A 21,958-nucleotide genomic window follows, 5' to 3' on the forward strand; every position below is an offset into this window, starting at 1 on the left:
AATTTTTTGAACGGTTATTGGCACCAAGCCCAGGATGGTACTAATATTTGGGGGTCACAGGGATGAACAGAAAGGGGCCCTCGCTTAAAAATAGTCCATGGTCGGGGCGCCTGGGTGGCGCAGTCGGTTAAGCGTCCGGCTTCAGCCAGGTCTCGATCTCGCGGTCCGTGAGTTCGAGCCCCGCGTCAGGCTCTGGGCTGATGGCTCGGAGCCTGGAGCCTGTTTCGGATTCTGTGTCTCCCTCTCTCTCTGCCCCTCCCCCGTTCATGCTCTGTCTCTCTCTGTCCCAAAAATAATAATAAATAAACGTTAAAAAAAAATAGTCCATGGTCTAATAGATGAGACGCGTTTTCAAAGCAGCACGATATAATTCAGTGGGTAAGCTCTAGAAGTTATTCATGGAGTACTCTACGAACATAGAGTGAGAAGAAATTGCTTTTCTCTGGTGGACTTCTTGGGGTATGGGTGGGTCAGGTGAAGTCATGAAGAGAGGTAACATTTGAGCTAAGTCTTAAAAATGATGAGTTCGCCAGACTGGTGACTCTGTTTGTTTCAAATCTTACCAAAGTTGAGGTGCAACATAGTGATTTTCTACAGTGATGGGATGCAAATAACACAAAATTAATTATTGCCCATCCTTGTTCTTAAGTCTTTTTTTTTTTTTTCAACGTTTATTTATTTTGGGGACAGAGAGAGACAGAGCATGAACGGGGGAGGGGCAGAGAGAGAGAGAGGGAGACACAGAATCAGAAACAGGCTCCAGGCTCTGAGCCATCAGCCCAGAGCCGGACGCGGGGCTCGAACTCACGGACCGCGAGATCGTGACCTGGCTGAAGTCGGACGCTTAACCGACTGCGCCACCCAGGCGCCCCATGTTCTTAAGTCTTTAGGCTACTTCCCTGGGCGTGTTACTCAGCCTGTTCCTTTCTCAAGGCCTCTCCTATCTCACTGTGCTCCACCATTTTTCTGGCCCATCACCTTTTCATGTCTTTCAAGTTAATCTGCCACCCTTCACTCATCTCTGAGATGACATTTACCTCTGAAGGACTCATTCATGTGTGCCACTCAGCAAAGAACTATCTACTCTGGGTGTCATCACACAGCAGGGGCTTTGACATTTCAGCCTTTCCTAGTGGAAAGGAACTGAACAGAGATTTATTTTGTCACTACTATTCAAACAGCTACTCAAGTCCCTAGAACGTTGAAATCACCACAGGTTTCATTTTAATACTTTCCATCCCTGCGAATATTACACTTGATTCCTGACCTCATGGTTTTCTGGGTATTCTGTAGTATCGTTTGTTCTTATTTATTTGTAACTCATTATATCGCATATCACATGGTATCACATTTCTGCATTCTACCATTATATCATGATATCACATCCCTACAATAAATTGTAACTGTAATCTCTGCATACCCTACCTGATCAGTGCACGCTGGTCAGACATGCGTCTATTGCCAAGCTTCCGATTTTTTAAAACAGAAAACCTGAAGAAAGCAGTGAGGTCTTTGGGCTAATGTATGTGGTTATAAAGAACAGTCTTGAGTGTGAGAACCAGCGACAAAAAGGGACCAACTATAAAGGAACTTAAGTTCTTACCAGTAGGGACAAAAGTGATTTGATGGTCCTGAGCTTTAAGCTTAATACTCTGCCATTGGTCAAGTTTACAGTTACAACAACAAATTCTGCTATAGTTTTTGTTCTGTAGAGAGACTGAACTAAAGAAACCCAATTGTTTTTAAGCTCCGAGAAGAAGTAGGCCAAGTACACTTTTAGGGAGTCTGCGTTTTCTGACCTTTCCTAAATTTTCCCTTTGAAAGTTGGAGAAAAAATTACTTTTTGAGAAAAGGTATGTTCTTGGAACAACTGAATAAAGCTGAAAATAGTGGGAATTGAACATAAGAATGCCTTGGAGGAAAGAAAGCCAAATAGTAGATTTTGGTTTCTATGTTTCACTTAAAACATCTCCCAAAAAAGGGACGAAAACAAAATTCTAATAGGTTATATTGAAAATCCAATGGGCATTATTTGAAAAGCAGCTATCTTTTATGGTGTAAGATTTACCTACCTTAAAATAGCTCATTTTGCTTCATTTAATTTTCTGAGAACACTATCAATTAAATTGGCTTAGCATACTAGATATTGGTTGGATAACTAAATTTAGTTTTGTAATCATAAGATGAAAATCAGAATACTCTACCACAAGGTATAGATTAACTTTCTTCACAATTTTTAAGCATGCCAGGTTTCCTTCCAGTTCATAAATGTCATTGTCTTCAGAAAGCGTTAAAATTTCTGATGAGGAGGTGGCGCTTGCCAACCAAAAATGACCAATGCTCCATTTAATATACATATTTTTTATTTTTTTAACATTTATTTATTATTGAGAGACAAAGCATGAGCAAGGGAGGGGCAGAGATAGGGGGAGACACAGAATCAGAAGCAGGCTCCAGGCTCTGAGCCATCAGCACAGACCCCGATGCGGGGTTCCAACTCACAAACAGCAAGATCATGACTTGAGCCAAAGTCGGATGCTTAACCCACCTGAGCCACCCAGGCTCCCTGACCAACGTTCCATTTAAATCCAGTACTATGCCCTTTGGAAATGACTATTAGGATATTAAGGAGAAAATAGCAACATTTTTATGTATCGGCTGGGAAACATCTGTGCAGCCGTATATTCTAATCACGAACCCAGGGAGATCTTTTTTAAAAAATATTATATGTAAACTAACATCCTTTAATTGTGACAGTAAGCATGACATTATGCCGACACTCTAGCTCCAAATGTCCAGATTTATCTTCGTGCAAATCTAGTGGATGCCATTTATCTTGGTACAATAGAAGTAGAATTGGTAGTTCTCCTGGATGCAAACTGGTGCAGCCACTCTGGAGAACAGTATGGAGGTTCCTCAAAAAATTATAAATACAACTACCCTATGACCCAGCAATTGCACTACTAGGTATTTATCCAAAGGATACAGAAATGCTGACTTGAAGGGCCATACACACCCCAATGTTTATAGCAGTACTTACCAACAATAGCCAAATTATGGAAAGAGTCCAAATGTGCAAATATATATATATATATATATATATATTACTCAGCCTTCAGAAAGAATGCAATCGTGCCATTTGCAATTGCATAGATAGGGCTACAGAGTGTAATGCTAAGCAAAATAAGTCAGTCAGAGAAAGACAAATACCATATGATCTCACTCATGTGGAATTTAAGAAACAAAATAAATAAGAAAGGGGGAGAAAAAAAGATATCTATAGAGAAACAAACCAAGAAGCCGACTTTTAAATGTTGAGAGCAAACTGTTGGTTACCAGAGGGTGGGCGGGGGGATAGGTGAAATAGGTGAAGGGGTTAAGAGTACATTGATCACGGTGAGTACTGAGTAATGAATAGAACTGTTGAATCACTATATCGTGCACCTGCAACTAACATAACACTGCATGTTAACTACACTGGAATTAAAATTAAAAACTTAATAAAAGAAGAAAACAAAACGAAAAAACTTCTTAAACTATATAGTGAAAAAATGCCTGTATTTTCAAGCCCCCCCCACCATGCTGCTTTTCACTTTTTAAATTATTTTTGTATATTATTTACATACATGTATTTAACTTATTTACTCCTGAACACAGAAATACCATAGTTTAATTATTTATTCTACCACTTTGATTACATTACATTTAGGTAACATTATATTGTGTGTGTGTTTGAAAATTGCATTCTTACAATTCACAGCTTCCTGTGTTTGCACATTGTTTCCCTGCCTAAAATCCACAGCACATAACAGGCCATCACTCTGTCCCCTGACCTGCCATCATGATGCACCCACAGAGATGCATCAGACTTGTCAGGAGAGGACCTGATTCCACGTTAAGTTTGTTTTGTTCTGCACATATTTATTGCAACTATCTTCAAAAACTATAGAGTTACAGGGCTCTTTCCAAGGCTTTCCTTGGGGTTCTAGTTCAGGTTTACTGTATGTCTAGTCTTGTTATGGTGACAGATTCCACATCTTTTAAACTGTGCTTCGCTTAAATCATGAATTTCCTCTAAACATTATTTGTGGAAAAATCAATAACCAGGATCCAGTTAAAAATCTGGAAAAAGGGAATGTTCATTTGCTCCTGCCCTCATGATCGTCTTCTCTTATTCCAGTTTGTCATAAATTTTTGATACTGATATTCCCTTCAGACTCCTTTGACACAAATAAAATTTCCTGAAAAGATAAAAGAAAAATTTTAGTTACCCCAATTTGAATCAATCCAATTAAGGCAACAGACAGACAAAAAATGATTTTAGAATATATGCATAAACCATCTCTCTGTAAAATTTAAGCAACTTTAAATTAGCAACAACTTGGAAAATTAATAGAGAGTCCAGGGCATGTGGGTGGCTCAGTTAATTAAACATCTGACTCTTGATTTCGGCTCAGGTCATGATTTCACTGTTCATGAGTTTGAGTCCTGCATCAGGCTCCACGCACACAGTGGAGAGCCTGCTTGGGATTCTCTCTCTCTCAAAAACAAACAAACAAATAAATAAATAAATAAATAGACAAATAAAATATTAAACAAGAATGCTTATAAGTAATAATAAAGAGATAGGAAGATTTTATAAATTAATAGACTGCTTACAATTGATATTTAAAAATATAGAGAGAGGGGCGCCTGGGTGGCGCAGTCGGTTAAGCGTCCGACTTCAACCAGGTCACGATCTCACGGTCCGTGAGTTCGAGCCCCGCGTCAGGCTCTGGGCTGATGGCTCGGAGCCTGGAGCCTGTTTCCGATTCTGTGTCTCCCTCTCTCTCTGCCCCTCCCCCGTTCATGCTCTGTCTCTCTCTGTCCCAAAAATAAATAAAAAATGTTGAAAAAAAAAATTAAAAAATATAGAGAGAGACATATAAATATAGATTTCTTAAAACCATATATAAAAATAATGAAAGACAAAGTAAGGTTCTCTCTCAACATGCTCACAACTGCTCTCTTCCCATTTACCTCAGGAGAAGTCTCTTCATTTAGTCCTGAAAAAACATTAACCTCCCTGTAGTGTTCTATATTCTAGTCTCTGTCATATTATTCCATTTCATCTTCTCCATAAATAAGCACCAGCCGAACAGATCACATTTATTCTATCGTAGTGTTTCTTGTCTGGGCTCGCCAATTCCCAAATAGAATATGAACTCCTTAAAGAGATTCTTTTTTTCTTACATCTATATTGTCAGTACCTAATACCTAGTAGGTGCCAGTAATTATTTGTGCACAGATTAACTTGTTTTTTCAAATATGGTAAGTAATTTTGCCATAAATAGAAAAGATATGAGAGTAAGAATAGATACAAGCATTAAGATACAATTCTTGGGGCGCCTGGGTGGCGCAGTCGGTTAAGCGTCCGACTTCAGCCAGGTCACGATCTCGCAGTCCGTGAGTTTGAGCCCCGCGTCGGGCTCTGGGCTGATGGCTCAGAGCCTGGAGCCTGCTTCCGATTCTGTGTCTCCCTCTCTCTCTGCCCCTTCCCCGTTCATGCTCTGTCTCTCTCTCTGTCCCAAAAATAAATAAAAACGTTGAAAAAAAATTAAAAAAAAAAAAAAGATACAATTCTTTAGTTTCTTTGTTTTGGTGTAGTAGAAAAAGCAGTAAATTTAGAATATGTGTAACTGATTCATTAGTTCATGCAGGCATCCATCTATCTTTCCATCCATCCATCCATCCATCCAAGAAACATGGATTGAGAAAGTCCTGTGCAGACTCTTCTCTCTCTTTCATTTACTAATTGTATGACCTTAGACAAGTCAATCTGCCTGAACATCTTTCCTTTTCTATAAAATAATGACAATCATCTCCACATTCTTTGCCCAGAAAGTCTAAGTGAAATATTTCATGTGAATGTGCTTTAAAAACTGTAAGGCACTCCACAATAAAACATATATCATTACGACTAACATATCGTCGCTCAAAATGAACACATTTATTTAAATGAGGGCCAGAAAAGTAAGACTATTCATTGTCTTGTATTTGTATCTCCCTACAGTTCTCAAATGTGCTCAGGCAAATGAAGGTGAAAGATAAATCTCTATGCAGTTTTTGCATGGGATTTGAAAGAACAAATTGCATACTGTGTGATAAATAACAATGCATTTATTCATTCCTTAAAAATTGATTTGTTTTACAAGTATCTATTATCCCCAAACTATATGCAAAGCACTATGCTAGGCACCCCTTGTGAAATGAACTGTTTAAAAAGGCAAGTTAAGCATAAGTCTGTGTTATTCCAAATCTTTAAAAAATCAATTGGTCAAGTGATTTCAAATATTTTACTATTCCCAATCATTCAAACAAGGTGTAGATTATTGTCTTCTTCCCACTTCCAATCCAGGGTATTAGCATCATGTCATGCTGATTATAGGTTAACAGTTTTAGAACACTCAATCTGCGCAAGTAATGAGTAGTACTCAACTTGTATTGTACAATTGAATACTTACAGCAAATCTAAAGCATAGCTATTTTCATTCTACATAACAGCAACAATGTCTGTGAGGCCACATCCTTAGTCACCATTTTGTATGACCTCAGCTTTGTTGTCTGAATGCCTAGACACCCCATTTTATACAAAGATTGGTAGCTCAGCAATGTAATGTGTTAGTGATAATTGTTCTCCCTACTCAGCCCAGGTCCTAACTTGTATGTGTAGAGCACTGAAACATACAGGAGCTAGAATCCTGTAGACATAGGCAACTTCCCATGTTGTCTTTCCTATATAGCACATTTCAGCGGCATAAAAAAAAATAATAAATCCATTATATGTGGAATGTATTGTAATATCTCCGAAAAACTGGGAAATATTTCAAAGCTTGTCAAGCCAAAGCCTGAAGTAAATTTTTCTTTGACATCACACAACCACAGATGTCCCAACATGTTTGCCTCTGACGTGCTCAACATGAGTGATACAGATCATGGCACGGCACATGCTGGGGAAGCATGTTGGATTCCAGCAACACTTGTATTCCTTGTCACTTGCTCCTCAAGTGCAAAGACCACCATCATATAAAAAAATAGTAAGAGTGTCCTAGCTCTACTGAGAAAGAAACTTTATAGGAGGGCATTTCTCCTTAGCTTCACATGATAAAAATCAGATGTGATGTTTTTCTAGTTACATAAGCAGAACTTTCATTGAAATCCATGACTGAGAATAGAACAGATAGCAGTTACATGGAAGCCTGGCTATTTTGGAAATAAGATATGCCAAGAGGGGGGCACCTGGCTGGCTCAGTCTATAGAGCATGTGGCTCTTGATCTCGGGTTGTGAGTTCAAGCCCCGCATTAAGTTGCAGAGATTACATAAAATAAAAATTTTTTTTTTTTTTTTAAAGATATGCCAAGAAGGATGTTACCCACCAAGAACCTCATTCTAAGCTTGCTCCGGAGGTTCCTTGCGCAAACTGGAGGGCTATGTCTGCAGTTGGTACAAGCCCAAGCATGAAACAGTTTCAGAACTTACCTAATCACCTTTTAGTCTAACAATCTGCTGAAATCTGCTAATGTGATTGGCAAGAAACCCAGAAGTAGCACTTGTGTCTTTATTCATGGAGTCGTCTAGAAATGTGGACAAGGTGGTTTGGTGTACCTACAGTTATGATAAAATCCTCCTCTTCTGCATAGAACTCTTTCTTATATACAGCCTAGAACAATGCACTGTCCTGTTTAGCTTCATTAGCATTATTTCAACAAGGCCTGAATCTCTTCCTCTCTTGCAAGAAGGGCCAACGAACTGGAGATTAGAGATACTTGGCTCTTGTCCCACACTGCCACCAAAGCGCCATGTGTGACCTTGGTTACGTCTCTTCGTTTTCTGAGCTAATGAATCAGAATTTGGAAGTTTCTTTCCAAACCTAGAAGTCTCTCTTTACTATTTTCTTTGAATATGACATTTCTTTTTATCCGTGGACACCTCCATGCCTTTAGCTATTTGTTCATATCTCTTTTATTTGAACAATACAAACACTGCAATGAGTCTTCTTCAAATTCAACTGTTCTTTTATATGGAGACTTTATTCTTCAGCTAGGACACACCATCCATCTTCCAAGTTACTGAATCTTTATGAACAAAGGAGGGTCTGGGATATACCAATGACTTGTAGCTTTTATTGGAAGAGAGGTGAATCATAGCAGGCCTATTACTGCTATAAACTATTTGAGGAGGACTTAGCTTAGGAAAACAGGAGGGCAACCAATTTCTCTGTGCTTCCTGGTGATGTGTAGGAATGAAGTTTTGAAACCCTAAGCAGAGCTCAGTAAGCCCAGAATATGATTCTCTCTCCACATTCTTCCTGCCGTTACAATTTTATATTATTACTATTTCATAAAATTATTGCTTCTTTGGTTCAACGGTAAAGAAATGTTTGTATTATACAAGTTGATCGGTTTTTTTTTAAGTTTATTTATTTTGAGAGAGAGAGAGAGAGAGAGAGCAGGGGAGGGGCAGAGAGAGGGAGAGAAAGAACCCCAAGTAGGTTCTGCACCGTGGCTCGGACTCACAAGCCATGAGATCAGGATCATGGCCTGAGCTGAAATCCAGACTAGGACGCTTATGCCCAACCAACTGAGTCACCCAGCCGCCCCCAAGTTGATTGTTAATCAGTGGCACAAAAGCAAAAATACACAAAAACAAATGGTGACAGAGCATCCTTAACGACCACTGTGCCGCAAAAGTACAAAATAGCGTACGTGACAATATTTAATGGTATGAGACAGATTTGTAGTCATCCTATATGGTTAAAAAGATAAAACTTGTTTAATTAGAAAAGGAGTGGCTGCATGAAAGCTCTGGGAATACGTCTGAGCAAAAGAAACGAACACTCTTTTAAAAGATTGTTAGATGTCGCCACAAGGTGGTGTGAAGTGTCCGATCTAGCTTGTTTGTCTGGTAGCAAGGAGAGGCTGAGGGAGGTCAGAAGGGGAGTGTCCCTCCGAGGAGGGAAAGCAGAGAAGGGGAGCAGTGAGGGGGGGTAGGGGATGTTTGTACATCGAGACACTTGGGGCACACCCACCGTACCTTATTCAGAGGCCACTTCTTCCCTGCCCTCAAGACCGCAGTGCTTTCTTCGCCTCACACCTCCTCCTGCTTAACTGCGCCTCCAAGGTGCCCTCCGAGGTGAATTTTGTCTTTGGAAGTAGCTACACAAAACATCTACCCTACGGTGCGCCACGTTTCTCCTTTAGCCATAACACACATTTGAGTCCGTGAATACTTTCATGGAATGTGAACTGGTCAAGTACCATCATCTGTCACCAATGACACAGACAGACCGGTCATTGCTGAGAAGTGGGCCACATGAAATCCACATTCCTCCCCTCTGAGCTTGAGAGAATTGGAAGAGTGTGAAACAGAGTGGTTATATCAAAGAGATATTCCACAGGCTTCAGCTTGATGTAGTTGGAAGGACGCTCGTCTAAGAGTTTCAACATTTTCCGTCTGGGCTGTCAACAAGCATCACCAGAGCCAAAGAACATTGGAGGAAGTCAACCTGGAAAATCCCCTGCAGGGTATTGATTTTCCCTTTCCCAGAGAAAGGTCTGGGCATGAGAGGAAGGTCCTGCTGTTATTACTGAGAAGTCACATTCTTTGAGGTGACTGGTTTTTTTCTACTGATTTGCAGAGCTGAAAAAGCATTTTGAAAACTTTGTTTACCCGGTAAACATTACTCATTCCCAGGGCAAGTCTTCCTCTGTATCATTAATCATGAGTGTTCTTCAAGAAGTAATATGTATACATATATATTTATATTTATATTTATATTTATATTTATATTTATATTTATATTTATATTTATATTTATTTATACACACATACACACACATATATTTCTATATATATTTTATGATTGAGCTATTTTATATGCATTTATATATATTTTTTGAGTGAAAAAGCTATCATATATATATATATATATATATCTGCTCTCAATATCAAATTAGTTTTTGATTGAGCGCTGGTGCTTTAGGTCACGGCAATCAAAACTGTAGTTCTTGCCCTCTATAGAGATATTTTTCCCCCATAACTGCAGTTAGCAGTACAGTAAGCACCAAAAGAAAAGTGAGTCATGGTGCCCCTGATATTTCAAAGTGAAGGTTGAGTACATTTAGAAAAGATCTTTGCAGGCAGCGACATTACAGCCAGATCATAGATACTGAACACCCTTGTTGATCCAGTTTAACACTGAGGATCCACGGTTCCAGGTTTGCGATAGCAATGTTAACAAAATCTAACATGCAATGGTGCTTCGTGTAGGCCACAAGAGCCCCATGAGTTCGGTACTTGTATTAACCTCTATTTCATAGATATGACACCACTGACACAGAAAGGTTGAGCAACTTGCCTGAAGTCACACAGCTGCTAAGTGTGCCAGAAAGGATTTGCAAGTAGCCAGGCCAAGGTTTCAGAGGCCAGTTACCACTACCAAATACAAATTCTGGAACGTGGCAGATGAAAATAATTGTGCAAGTACAAAATAAATGAACTCATTACTTCAGCACCTGGTCTATTAAGAAACTCATCTATTTGGCAGCGTTTTATGTTTTGAATACAATTGCAAGCCAGGAAAAAACAAAATAACCAAAAAAACAAAACAGCTGTGAGCAGCTAAAAAAGACAAACCAAATCAAGGCACCAAGGCACAGATAAAGTATTCTTGGGAGGGCACAGCTTGCCCTCATGCCAACTGTATTTACTGTTAATGTACACACATCAGAGTTGTGACTGCATCACACAACTTATCTGCTGTTACTGTAGACATAAATGGTTGTCAAGTCCAAGGCAACTCAGATCTGCAATAACTGACATTATTCACAGAAAGGAGTGAGTACACAGGAGAACATGGGGAAAATGCTAAAAGGAAAAAAAAAAACCCTCACATTTTATCAGTTGTATCGGTTTATATAAGGCCATTTAGTGCAAGAGCCCAAACCCTGATCAATTCGAGAAACCTCAGAACCATCAAAGCCTTGCAACAGAGCTCATTAAGACATGTTCGTACTGGCGATAGTAAGTGATGGACAAAATCTCAAATGACATTTGGTTATTAGTTCATAAAGAAAAATATAGAAAATACTGTTTGGAAAGATTTCTGTTGAAATTAATTACTTTCGAAATGGACACGTGATACGTTAGGGAATAAATACCCTACCTTAGAACCAACACTCCTCTTTCCATAGCAACATCCCCTTAGGAGTCCATGAGATTGAAGTTGATTAACTGTATTTTTCACTTTTGTAGGGTAGCATGACCTTCTGAGCACCATGGCCTTGCACGGGAGAGTTGGTGCTTGCTGGACACACAGTGCCTTCTTACGGGGCTGGGCTGCCAGTGTGAAGCATCTATCAGGGTGAGTCCAGCTTACAAGACCCAATCAGAGTCAGAGCTGGTGGGAGGTGGTGTTTCTGTCTACGGGACTTCAAAGTAGCCGTTTTGGGTTTTTGTTTTTTTTTTTTTTTTTTTTTTTTTACCATAATAGATGCTTAAAAATGAATGTGATTCACATATTAGCATGCAAAGATTCATAAATTATATTTTGGTCAAGGGCTCAGGGTCCAGATCTGTGTTGCCAACATGTGATGAAGTTTTAACTAAAATGCTGGCCAGGGGCGCCTGGGTGGCGCAGTCGGTTAAGGGTCCGACTTCAGCCAGGTCACGATCTCGCGGTCCGGGAGTTCGAGCCCCGCGTCAGGCTCTGGGCTGATGGCTCGGAGCCTGGAGCCTGTTTCCAGTTCTGTGTCTCCCTCTCTCTCTGCCCCTCCCCCGTTCATGCTCTGTCTCTCTCTGTCCCAAAAATTAAAAAATTAAAAAAACGTTGAAAAAGAGGAAAAAATAAAATTCTGGCCATTTTAATAATGGACCAGAGGTCCCTGCCTGAGAAGCAAAAATACGTAAACAACTTTTCTTTCATTAATTTAAACACAGACCCCTCCTAGTATAGAACTGATCATTCCAGAGTCTATCTACTACTGCAAAGGAAGCAAAAACATGTGAAAAACATTCCCTTAGAATTCTACTTTATTTCACATACTTACTCTGAACCCTCAGGTTTTGGAAAATGAGCACTTCTTTACTCATAACATCAATTGCATCAAAATGTCAGTCAAAATCTGCTTCTTCTGTTGTTTTTTCCATAATAGTTATCCAGTTATCCAGAAAAAAAACACCAGTTAAATGATGTCATCCTGGGAGCCTACACAGTAAAACAAGAAATAGAAGGAAACTTCTTATTTATATATCTGTTTTTAGGTGACAACCAGAAAACATCGTTGTTAAGCCAAATATTAAGACTGGAATACATAGAAGGCCTTTCTGTACTACGGAAGAGAAACATGTCAACAAACACTAAGGACTTGCTATAGATCCTACCATATATCCATGTGAAGAGAATACGGTAAGGAGGAAAAGAAAAAAAGTGTAAGTCCTGGAGAAGCTCAGAGATAGACATATATAAAACTGCCTAACAAACAACATAGGACATATGATAGAAGTATGTAATGCCAAGAAGGCAGGCAGGCAAGTGCACTGAGGGGAAGCAAGTTGTTCTCTGGGTAGGGAGTGGGGGGGGGGGGAAAAAAAGAGGGGGGCCAGTGGGAGGAGAGGGTGGTATAGAAGTTAAGATCTCCAGTTCTGGAATCAGTCAACTGACCTGGCTCACAGTCCTAGATTACTACTTAACAGTTAGTGACCCTCAGGCAAATGCTTTATCTTCTCTGTGCCTTTTATGTGAAGTGGGAATAATAACAGAACCTTCCTCCTTGGGTTGTTTTGAGGATTCAATGAGATCACGCATGGAAAATGTTAGCTCGGTGCCAGCATACAATTGCCCTTAATAAACGTTAGTCAAAAACGAAGAAGAAAAAGGAAGGCTATTCCTGTAGAGGAAGACTTGAGTTTGGTTGAGGGATAACTGAGTGGACAAGGGTGCAGACACTTCTGGCTGAAGAAACGTAAGGTCGAAAAGTACGCGGGGCAGAATAATCCAGAACAAAAGCCGAGGGTACATAGCAATGGGAGGATAGTGCTCACGGGGTGCAGAGTAACACAGTGGGGATGAGTTAGTGCTATGAGTGGCAGTACAAGCGGGGTGCGTTGTCGCCCCCGCTCACAATTAAATATCAAATGAAAGAACAACTTATGTGTTTATGTGCCCAAGTGTTGCATTGTCTAGGCATAAAATAGATGCTTATATGAAATATACATTGATTTTATTTAAATATAGCAGCTATAAATCTCAGATAACCACTCAGGCTGCAACTTATCTGACCTACGACCAGCACTTGGCATGAATGATCATCCCTTTTACACTTTCTTCACTTAGGTTCCAGGACACTGTATGTTCTTGGTTTTCTTCTTAACAGCATCCCTGATTAATGAAACTCTTACAGAGGAACACTTGCCCTGGGAATGAGTAAGGACTCTTAGCTGTGTTTGATTCCCTTTATGTTCAACAAGTTGGTGGCAACGCGTTACCGGCAGCTATCCCTTTAAGAAGGATCTACCATACAAATCACCATGGGATTTGAAGGCTTTCTCCTCTTCTCTGCAGAGTGTCTCTAATGAACTCCCCGCACACAGCTTTCTCTTGTTCTGGTGGCTACACTACTGTCCCTTCTACCATCCAGTGATTGTCTGACTCTCTTGCGTCTTGTCCCCCGTGCCCTGGAACATCATCTGTCTTCTTTCAACTTTACCTGCAGTCTCCTGTAATGCCAAGCCAAGCCACATAAGGTCTAGTTTAATAAAAGCAAAAGGACTCAAGGGTGAAGATGCCCCACGTAGACGCAGAATGGTTTCCCATAGTGTAATCTTTTCACGCTCCACTGGTGTGCTTGCGAAACTAGCAGTGGGCTGTGGCCACAACCTAGTCTCTGCAACCCCTTGCAACTCTACTGGTCTTACTCCCCCAAAGTGAAGTCACTTCCCGGGATACCAGAAGATTTCTAAATGGCTGTTTTTTGACCACCCCATCTGGGGTATTCTGTGATAGCAGCCCGACTTCCATTTTCCATGCACATTCCCCCAACTTCTGCATCTGCCTCTCTGGTCTCTCTTCCTTTGACCCTCTTGCTCCCTCTTATAAGGATTCCTGTGATTACATTGGGTCCACCAGGATAATCTCCTCATCTCAAGATCATTAACTGAATGATACCCTCAAAATCCTCTCTTGTCCTAGAAAGTAACATATTCACAAGTTCTAGGGACTGGGACATAGACTTCTTTAGAGGGGGGCGTTATTCTATCTACCACAGTGTCTTATAGTGAAGCACTAAAGTTTAACCCTCGGTAGGCTGATACTAGCTGATGGAAAGCATGAGGAAGCTTCAGCTTTCCATAGTGCGCCTCTCATTGAGTGGCAGCTATGTGCCAAACTCTATGATTAGTTGGGAATGTAAAACCATAGTGACAACAAAATGATAAATAACAAATACCACAGCTAATCGTATGTGAAGTACTTTTATGAGCCAAACAGCGGAGATAAGTTATCTCTAAATTTCACAAAAGTCTTGAAAGATTTTATCTCTTTTATAGTTGCGGAAACCGAGGCTCAAAACAGGTGAAACAGCAAGAGCTGAAATTTGAACACGGGTCTTCTCACTCAAAAATATCTGTCTTTTGAACTTAAATACACTGTCCCACTTTTCCCCTCACAATGCCTGAGGGCTTTTCCTAGGTAAGTGGCAGTAAAGAACTACTTTTAGGCATTCAGCAACTCACTGTCCACGGAGAGGAGGATTCAATAGATCTGACTCCTGTCCTCAAAGGAGTTATAGTCGAGCCTAGCCTGGATGTGATTTTGATTATATCAACAGAATTCTCTTACCTCCTTCCCTTTCTTTAACTTACTAGAAGACTAAAATACAAATATTTCTTTTTCCTTCCTGGAAGATTTAAACATTAAAATCTGTCTTAAGGGAAAGGAGAATAAGTTTTCTAATTGCTAATAAGTTAGGCTCTGAGCCTACTAGGGTGTAAAATCTATTGTTTCAATAAGTTTTGATGCCAGAGGGAGTGGTTTGAATAAGAATGAGATAAGAAGGAATTTCTTTTTGGGGACACTTGGGCTGCTCAGTCAGTTAAGCGTCCAACTCTTGATTTTGACTCGGGTCATGATCTCACAGGTTTGTGTGTTCAAGCCCTGTGTCTAGCCCTGTACTGATGGGATGGAGCCTGCTTGGGATTCTCTCTCTTTTTCTCTCTTTGCCCCTCCCCCACCCTCACAAGCATGCATGCGTGCTCTCTCTCTCACTCTCTCTCACTCACTTTCTCTCTCTCTCTCTCAAAATAAATAAATAAATAAACATTAGAAAAGAAAGAAGGAATTTCCTTTTGAACCCGAAAGAGCTGTCCCTGGACGGATGAGATAAGGATAGTTCAACAAGGTATGTCTATGCATTAAAACATTAGAATCCCATTAGAACTCATTTGGATGAGTTTTCCATCTGACCCAATGGATAAAGCCTATAAGGGAATTAGCTTGTTTTGTAGATAGTAAAGAAATGCATTAATTCTTAAGCCTAGAATTCATAACTGATATATTTAGAGAAAGTTAACTGTATTTATTAAGGGTCTGGGAGGTACTCAAAACAGTCCTAGGCATTTTGGCACATAATTAAGCACATAATTCAGTATCTTTTACTTGATATTTGAAATTCTAGATGGAAGTTGGGAGTGGTGATGCACCAAACTATGATTTCAGTTCTATTGGAATTTTATTTCTGGCTTATGTTAAAAAAATATTGCCTAAAGTTCTGAAATAAAAAATTGAGACCTAAATTATTTTCCAATCAAGCAAATTCATTGAAGTGTTATTCGTTCCTTGCCGGCTAATGTTTGTCATTGAAAGAGATTGTAGCTTCTGGAGAAGAGAGCCCAATGCATTAAAAGAGGATTGACTATTGAAGTGGGGATATGGATATTGTTGGCTTTTATGGGTTGAATTATGTCTTCTCAAATTTCATATGTTGAAGTGCTAACTCCCACTATGTCATAATGTGGCCTTATTTGAGGATGGAGTTTCTATAGAGGTAATCAAGTTAAAACGAGGTGATTAGGGTAGGTCTTAATACAAGCTGACTGGTATCCTTATAAGAAGAGGAAATTGGAGGTCGAGACACACACACAGGGAGAACCTCAAGGCAGAGGCGGAGTGATATGCCAAGGAATGCCAGAGATTTCCAACTAACCACTGGAAGAGGAGAGAGGTATGGGACACATTCTTTGTCACAGTCCTCAGAAAGAAGTAGCCCAGCTGACACCTTGGTCTTAGACATCCAACCTCCAGAAATGTAAGAAAATAAATTTTTGTTGTTTAAGCCATTGAGTTTGTGGTACTTTGCTCAGAACCTAATCCAGCCTCCGAAAATAATACAATAATTGAACCCTTTAGAGAAGTATTTGATTTAACAAAATCTTGATAAGTCTCCATAACCCTGCTCCAAATCATTCTAATCAGGTATCTAGAAGCACTCTCCTTTTTTTTTTTTTTTTCTTTTTTCTATTCAATTTTATTATTACCATCTCACTCTACGGTAAAACTCCAGACCGTGAATTTTCAAATATAAATTAATGGTGGTATACAAAGCCACTGATTGTTCTCTGTGTAATACCAAAATCACTTTGTAAATGTTGTAATGGTTTTAGTGACATAAGCCTTGGGGCCTGGGCAAACTATAGCAACTGCAAAACATTAACACATGTAAATAGATCGTATCTCTCTAAAAAGGCTAACAGCAAGACAAATGCTAATTGGGCTGTTAAGGTTCAGAGAAACTAAAATTTTATATTTAATCTGCGGATTAATAAAGTGATGTCACTATTTTTTTTTCATAGAGCAATTTATTTTCCATCAAAGTAGCCAAAGGTGTTAATGACCTTAAGAAGGAACATATGGATTAGAGTGATTCAGTTTTTTGGTGTGTGGGGATTATGTTCACTCAAGAATAAAATATTGATGGCACATAATAAGGTTTTCCAAATCTTGCTTGTAGAAACTGCTTGAGCCATTATACTTAAATTCTGAAGATAATTTGACTTATTGGATAGAATCCAAGATATATGGTATGGAGGACAAAAGAGCTCCTAAAATGCCAATGTTAAACTTAAAATAAGTTGACTTTTCATTTCCAATTTATATAACATAATTGACATGATAAGGCATGGGGAAAATATAAAGAGGAATAGACACTCTGTAGTTTCAAGAATCTTATTATGGTTTATTGGAAGAGATGAACAATTGTAACCAAAGAATTGCAACTCAGGGAAATCCATGCTGTGGTGAATCAGGGAATAGATGTATGAGAGAACCCTAAACCATAATTCAGTCCACAACACACTCAATGGTCTTTCTCTCAGCTTGGAAGATACCATGTGAATGATCACAGTCTCTTTAAAACTGTTCCTATCCTTGGTCTGGGAAAGATTCAGAAAGACCCATCGTTTTCACAGTGTGTCAAAGATTGAATCATACATCTCTTGCTAATTCTACTCTTGTAATGGTTTCTCTTAATATCACTGATTCTTCTTAGAAGGCCAGAAGAATGGGGATCATATCAAGATATCCAAGTTGGACATCGGTTCAAAGGTGGCAGCAGTTCTGAATTTCCTCCCGAGAGGAGCATACTGGTGAAGGAGGTTCATCACTCAAATAGTGAGATGAGAACTCTAAACTCCGTATGAACTTAGAGGTTAACCATTGTCATATGTGATTTGATGTATCTGTCTTGCGATACTGAAGATTCATTTTACTTTACCATTTCAGCTTTGATACCATGAGGAACCAAAACCTCTCCTCCCGTTTCCACTGCAGTTTTCTCATCTAGGTGCTCATGCCAAAGAACTGGAAGACATTCTAGTTTCTTCTTTTCCTTGGGGGGTTGTCTGTTGTGAGACAGTTCTCCATGGGTTTCTCATATTTCTGCAAGTCTTGCAAGCAAGGCACTGAGTGTCCATTGTTCTGTATTGTCTTTACAAGGATATTTGTAAAGTAAAGAGCCTTGAAAGCCAGAAGTAGTGTCTCTCTCTGGAGCAAAGTGCAGATTTGCTTACAGTCATGGAAGATACAGAGAGTGTTTCCCTCCAGAGGAAAGGACAGGTATGCTTCATGCTCATGATAAAAGTTTTGGGTTCCCTAAACTCGAGAGTTTTTTGTTATAATGCATTCTACTGTGTACGCAGGTGTCATCTGGCCCTTCCTTGTGTCTCCCTCTAGACATGGAGGTTCAGGGAACTGGCACAAAAATGCAGATACTCTGGCTACTGCTATTGTTATGAATAATCGACTCTCCTTTGACCCTGGATACGTGTATCTGTTAATATCAGCATCCACGAAACTATGGTAGGTTAAATTGTTAGCTTGCATAAGTAGGGTAAAGTCTCCTACCTTTTGCAGTTCTTGACATTTCCCTCACTCATGTACTTTCCCTTCCCCTAAATTGGGCACTGGACTTTAGGGTATTTTCCCTTCAGACTCTAGAGCTCCTTTTCTTTGAAACCCAATTTCTGTAGCTGCTTAATAGCCTCCCTAATACTAGTCTTGCCCTTCTTTTCCTTTCTTCTTGATCAGTCCTCAATGCCACTGTCAGAATGACCTTTCTAAAATAATAACCGTAGATAATTCTCCTGAGAAAATCTTTCACTGTCTTCCCCAGGAAGGTAATGATGTCAGGATAATTGCGAATTGCATGCAATGACATCAAAGTTTTGATGAACCACTCCCCTCCCGAATTCTTCCATGTTAACTTCTCATGTCCCCAAAGTGCATACTATATTCCAATCTTAGCAAACTATGGATTCTTCAGATTCCTAACATTCTTCCATAATGATTCTTTTGCACATGCTAGAACAATCCATTGAGCTCCCTTATCATCCTGGTCTCCTAAATCTTGTCTATCAGTCAGGAGTCAATTAAAGTTCTCTTCTACAAAGAAATTTTTTTCTGACATCCACTTCCCAATATGACATAGATATATACCTTCTGTTTCTATAATACCTTAACCACATCTCCAAAATTATATTTATAGCATTGTATCATAATTATTGGCTTAGTCATCTCCAAAATTATATTTAATTATATTTAATATTTGCTTATGATATGCTAAAAAAGAAAGCCATATCTTATATCCTCCGAGTGTCGCACAGTTCCCAGAAAATGTAGGTGTTCATTAATTCTTTCTTAGATACATAAGATACAGAATGAAGTATACTATCGGTGAATGAAGCAGACTGTAGACTTGTTCTGGAGAAAGACATACCCAAGTTATTAATAGGAGGGTTATTGATGTAGTTGTCTTTGGTGTATACAGAATGTAGATCAACCTTTCATTACCTGTTGCTGATGATAATTACTGGCACATTATCTATACAAGATTATAAATATCAATGAATTGGCCATTCAATAATTTCTTGGCCTCTGTTGACACAGCTGGTCTTGGTCTATGCTATTAACTTTATGCCAGTCAGTTTGAAAAAACTCAAATTACTGATTGCAACAACTGTACATGAATGGATCCAAGTTTAATAGTAAAAAGAATTTTTTTGAGTTGCATTGCGGGAAACCTGAGAACTGCATCTGGGAAATGTACGATAACAACACCCGAATTCTGCTCCTGTTTTACCTCAGAGGAACGGCACCCCTCAGAAAGAAGGAGCGCTCTGTGACTGCTTCCTTTTGGATTTAAACACAGCCCTTTGCTTCCTCCCCCGAACTGACCCTACATTCCCAACAAAGACAAATCAGAGGAGAAGGAGGATACCTCTTTTGGTGCAAAACTGCCAAGTAAAGAAAATCAAGAACAAGAAACCAGAGGAAGTTATGACTGGAGCCCGATGGAGCAGCCCATGCCCTTCCTTTACCTCTCTCTCCTGTGTATATTTTCATAGCTTCTCAGTTTCAGTTCACTGACAGCCGTAGGAATGAATGCCAAGTGGGAAGATGTGACTGGGTGAAGAACTCTGAAAAGTGAAATGCCCTGGACTCACTGTTTTAATCCAGGAGGCAACTTCACTCACTTCCAAAGGCCGGATAATCTCAGATATCAGCCCACAGGCACGCATCGCATGGTACCCTCCAAGGCTGGGCACAAAGAGGAGCCTGTCATTAGCCAGTGTCACCTCATGAAAGTGCACGGGAGAGAGGCAGGCCATAGTCACTCAAAGGAGGGGGATCCAACCAAGATTCCTACCTGAAACTAAAACCCTGTTCTCTGGGATAGGGGTGGACATGAGGATAGATACTTACTCTATGAGACAGCTTTGAAGCTATCCCTTAGTAAACATGCCTCCTCTCCAAGCGGTACACACACACTGGGCTACCTCTCCCACCCAGAAGAAACCCCAGGGGGCATGACTTTCCTCACACCGAGGATGAAGAGGAGGACAGTGGGGATGCCCATGACCTCCTGGCGTTGGGCACTGGGGACTGTGGTGCTGGTTTCCCGCTGCCAAGGTGAGCTAGTGTTGGAAGGGTTTGCACCGAGTTTGAACAGACGTATTTCTAAAGTGGTTTTTTTTTTTTCATAAATGTAATGTTTATGACAGGAAATCAGGTTAGACATTCCTGAAGCTAGCAAGGCTTTATGGACACACTGTCCTATCCTCCCTGGACACGTAAATGCAGTTAATCTTTTGAAGGAAGACCCAAATACCTCACTCCTTTACATTTAACCTGAGCCATCAGAGGAATGCAAACACTGATTTGGAGCCAGGCCTCTGGTAAAGGATTACCATATGCGGCCCACAGGGAAATTTCTCCCTGTAGCCAGAATTTATACTGCAATGAGCTATGAATAGAAAGTTTGTGCATGGTTATGAATATGGATAAAATACATCACTCGTGGCCAGGGAATGGCAAGCAAAATTGAAAACACATATTTTGGATCACATAATATTTTCAAAAATATATTTAAAAGAAAATAAACACAGATTGTGTGTGTTCATTTACTGCTTGAAGTACCTTTGGGGAAAAGAGACATCAACAAGTTTTCTTTCCAAACCATTTGCTTTTCCTGGTGCTTTTTAGCACAGAGCCGGACCCTCTGGGAAGGGACGGGGTCTCGTAGAGTGCATGGTAAGTAGTTACACTGGCAGACATTATATCCCCTTCCTGTGGAAGACAAGGAGTTGAGTCTTCGGATGTGTCCAGAAGGGACTATGTAGCCTGGGGAGATGTGTTCAGTTCATTCCTGTTAATACAGTTCACTCTTCCTCCAGTCTCGGAAGGATTTTGCTGGTTTCTGCATCTTATGTTTTCATCTTTTTCCTTGCTAGATTATTCATGGACATTAAGACCGTAACTATGTTGTTAGGTCTACAGATGAACACTGAAAATTTGCCATTTCGTGTCAAACACAGAGATCTGGCTTCTAGCAAAATTAAGAAAGAGGAAAAAGTGGCTTTTATATTGACCCCACTTTGACAATCACACTCCATTCTAGGAAGGGACTCCTGCTATTATCTTTATACACCCAAAGAATCACCCATTTGTATACCACCTGAACGTGACTCTTGGGTGGGAAAGCTTATTTAATTTCCCCCTTCTCTCTTTTATTCTCCTTCCTTCCAACTAAATTTACCTACTCTCTTTCCCACCACCTTGAGATCCTGAGATCCACTGTAGGATAGTTAATGAATCTGATAATTCAATGTGCTATTCTGTGGTCAACTCTAGGTGACATATTTTCATTTAACGTGGATACTCACATTTTTCATTTTCTCTCCTATTTACGTCCTCATCCTCAGAAACGCCCTCACTCAGAAGGCACCACAGGCCACACTGCTATCACTGATTGGATCTTACATTGACCTGTGACCCAAGGACAGTAATCTATTGTCTGACTGGGACCTTATGATGTCACCTGGAACCAAAGACTCTGCCCAAAGAGATGTATTGTGTCAAATTTATTAGTT

This window comes from Herpailurus yagouaroundi, unplaced genomic scaffold, assembly GCF_014898765.1.
Source record: "Herpailurus yagouaroundi ecotype Mexico unplaced genomic scaffold, PumYag 198, whole genome shotgun sequence".
Taxonomy (NCBI): Eukaryota; Metazoa; Chordata; class Mammalia; order Carnivora; family Felidae; genus Herpailurus; species Herpailurus yagouaroundi.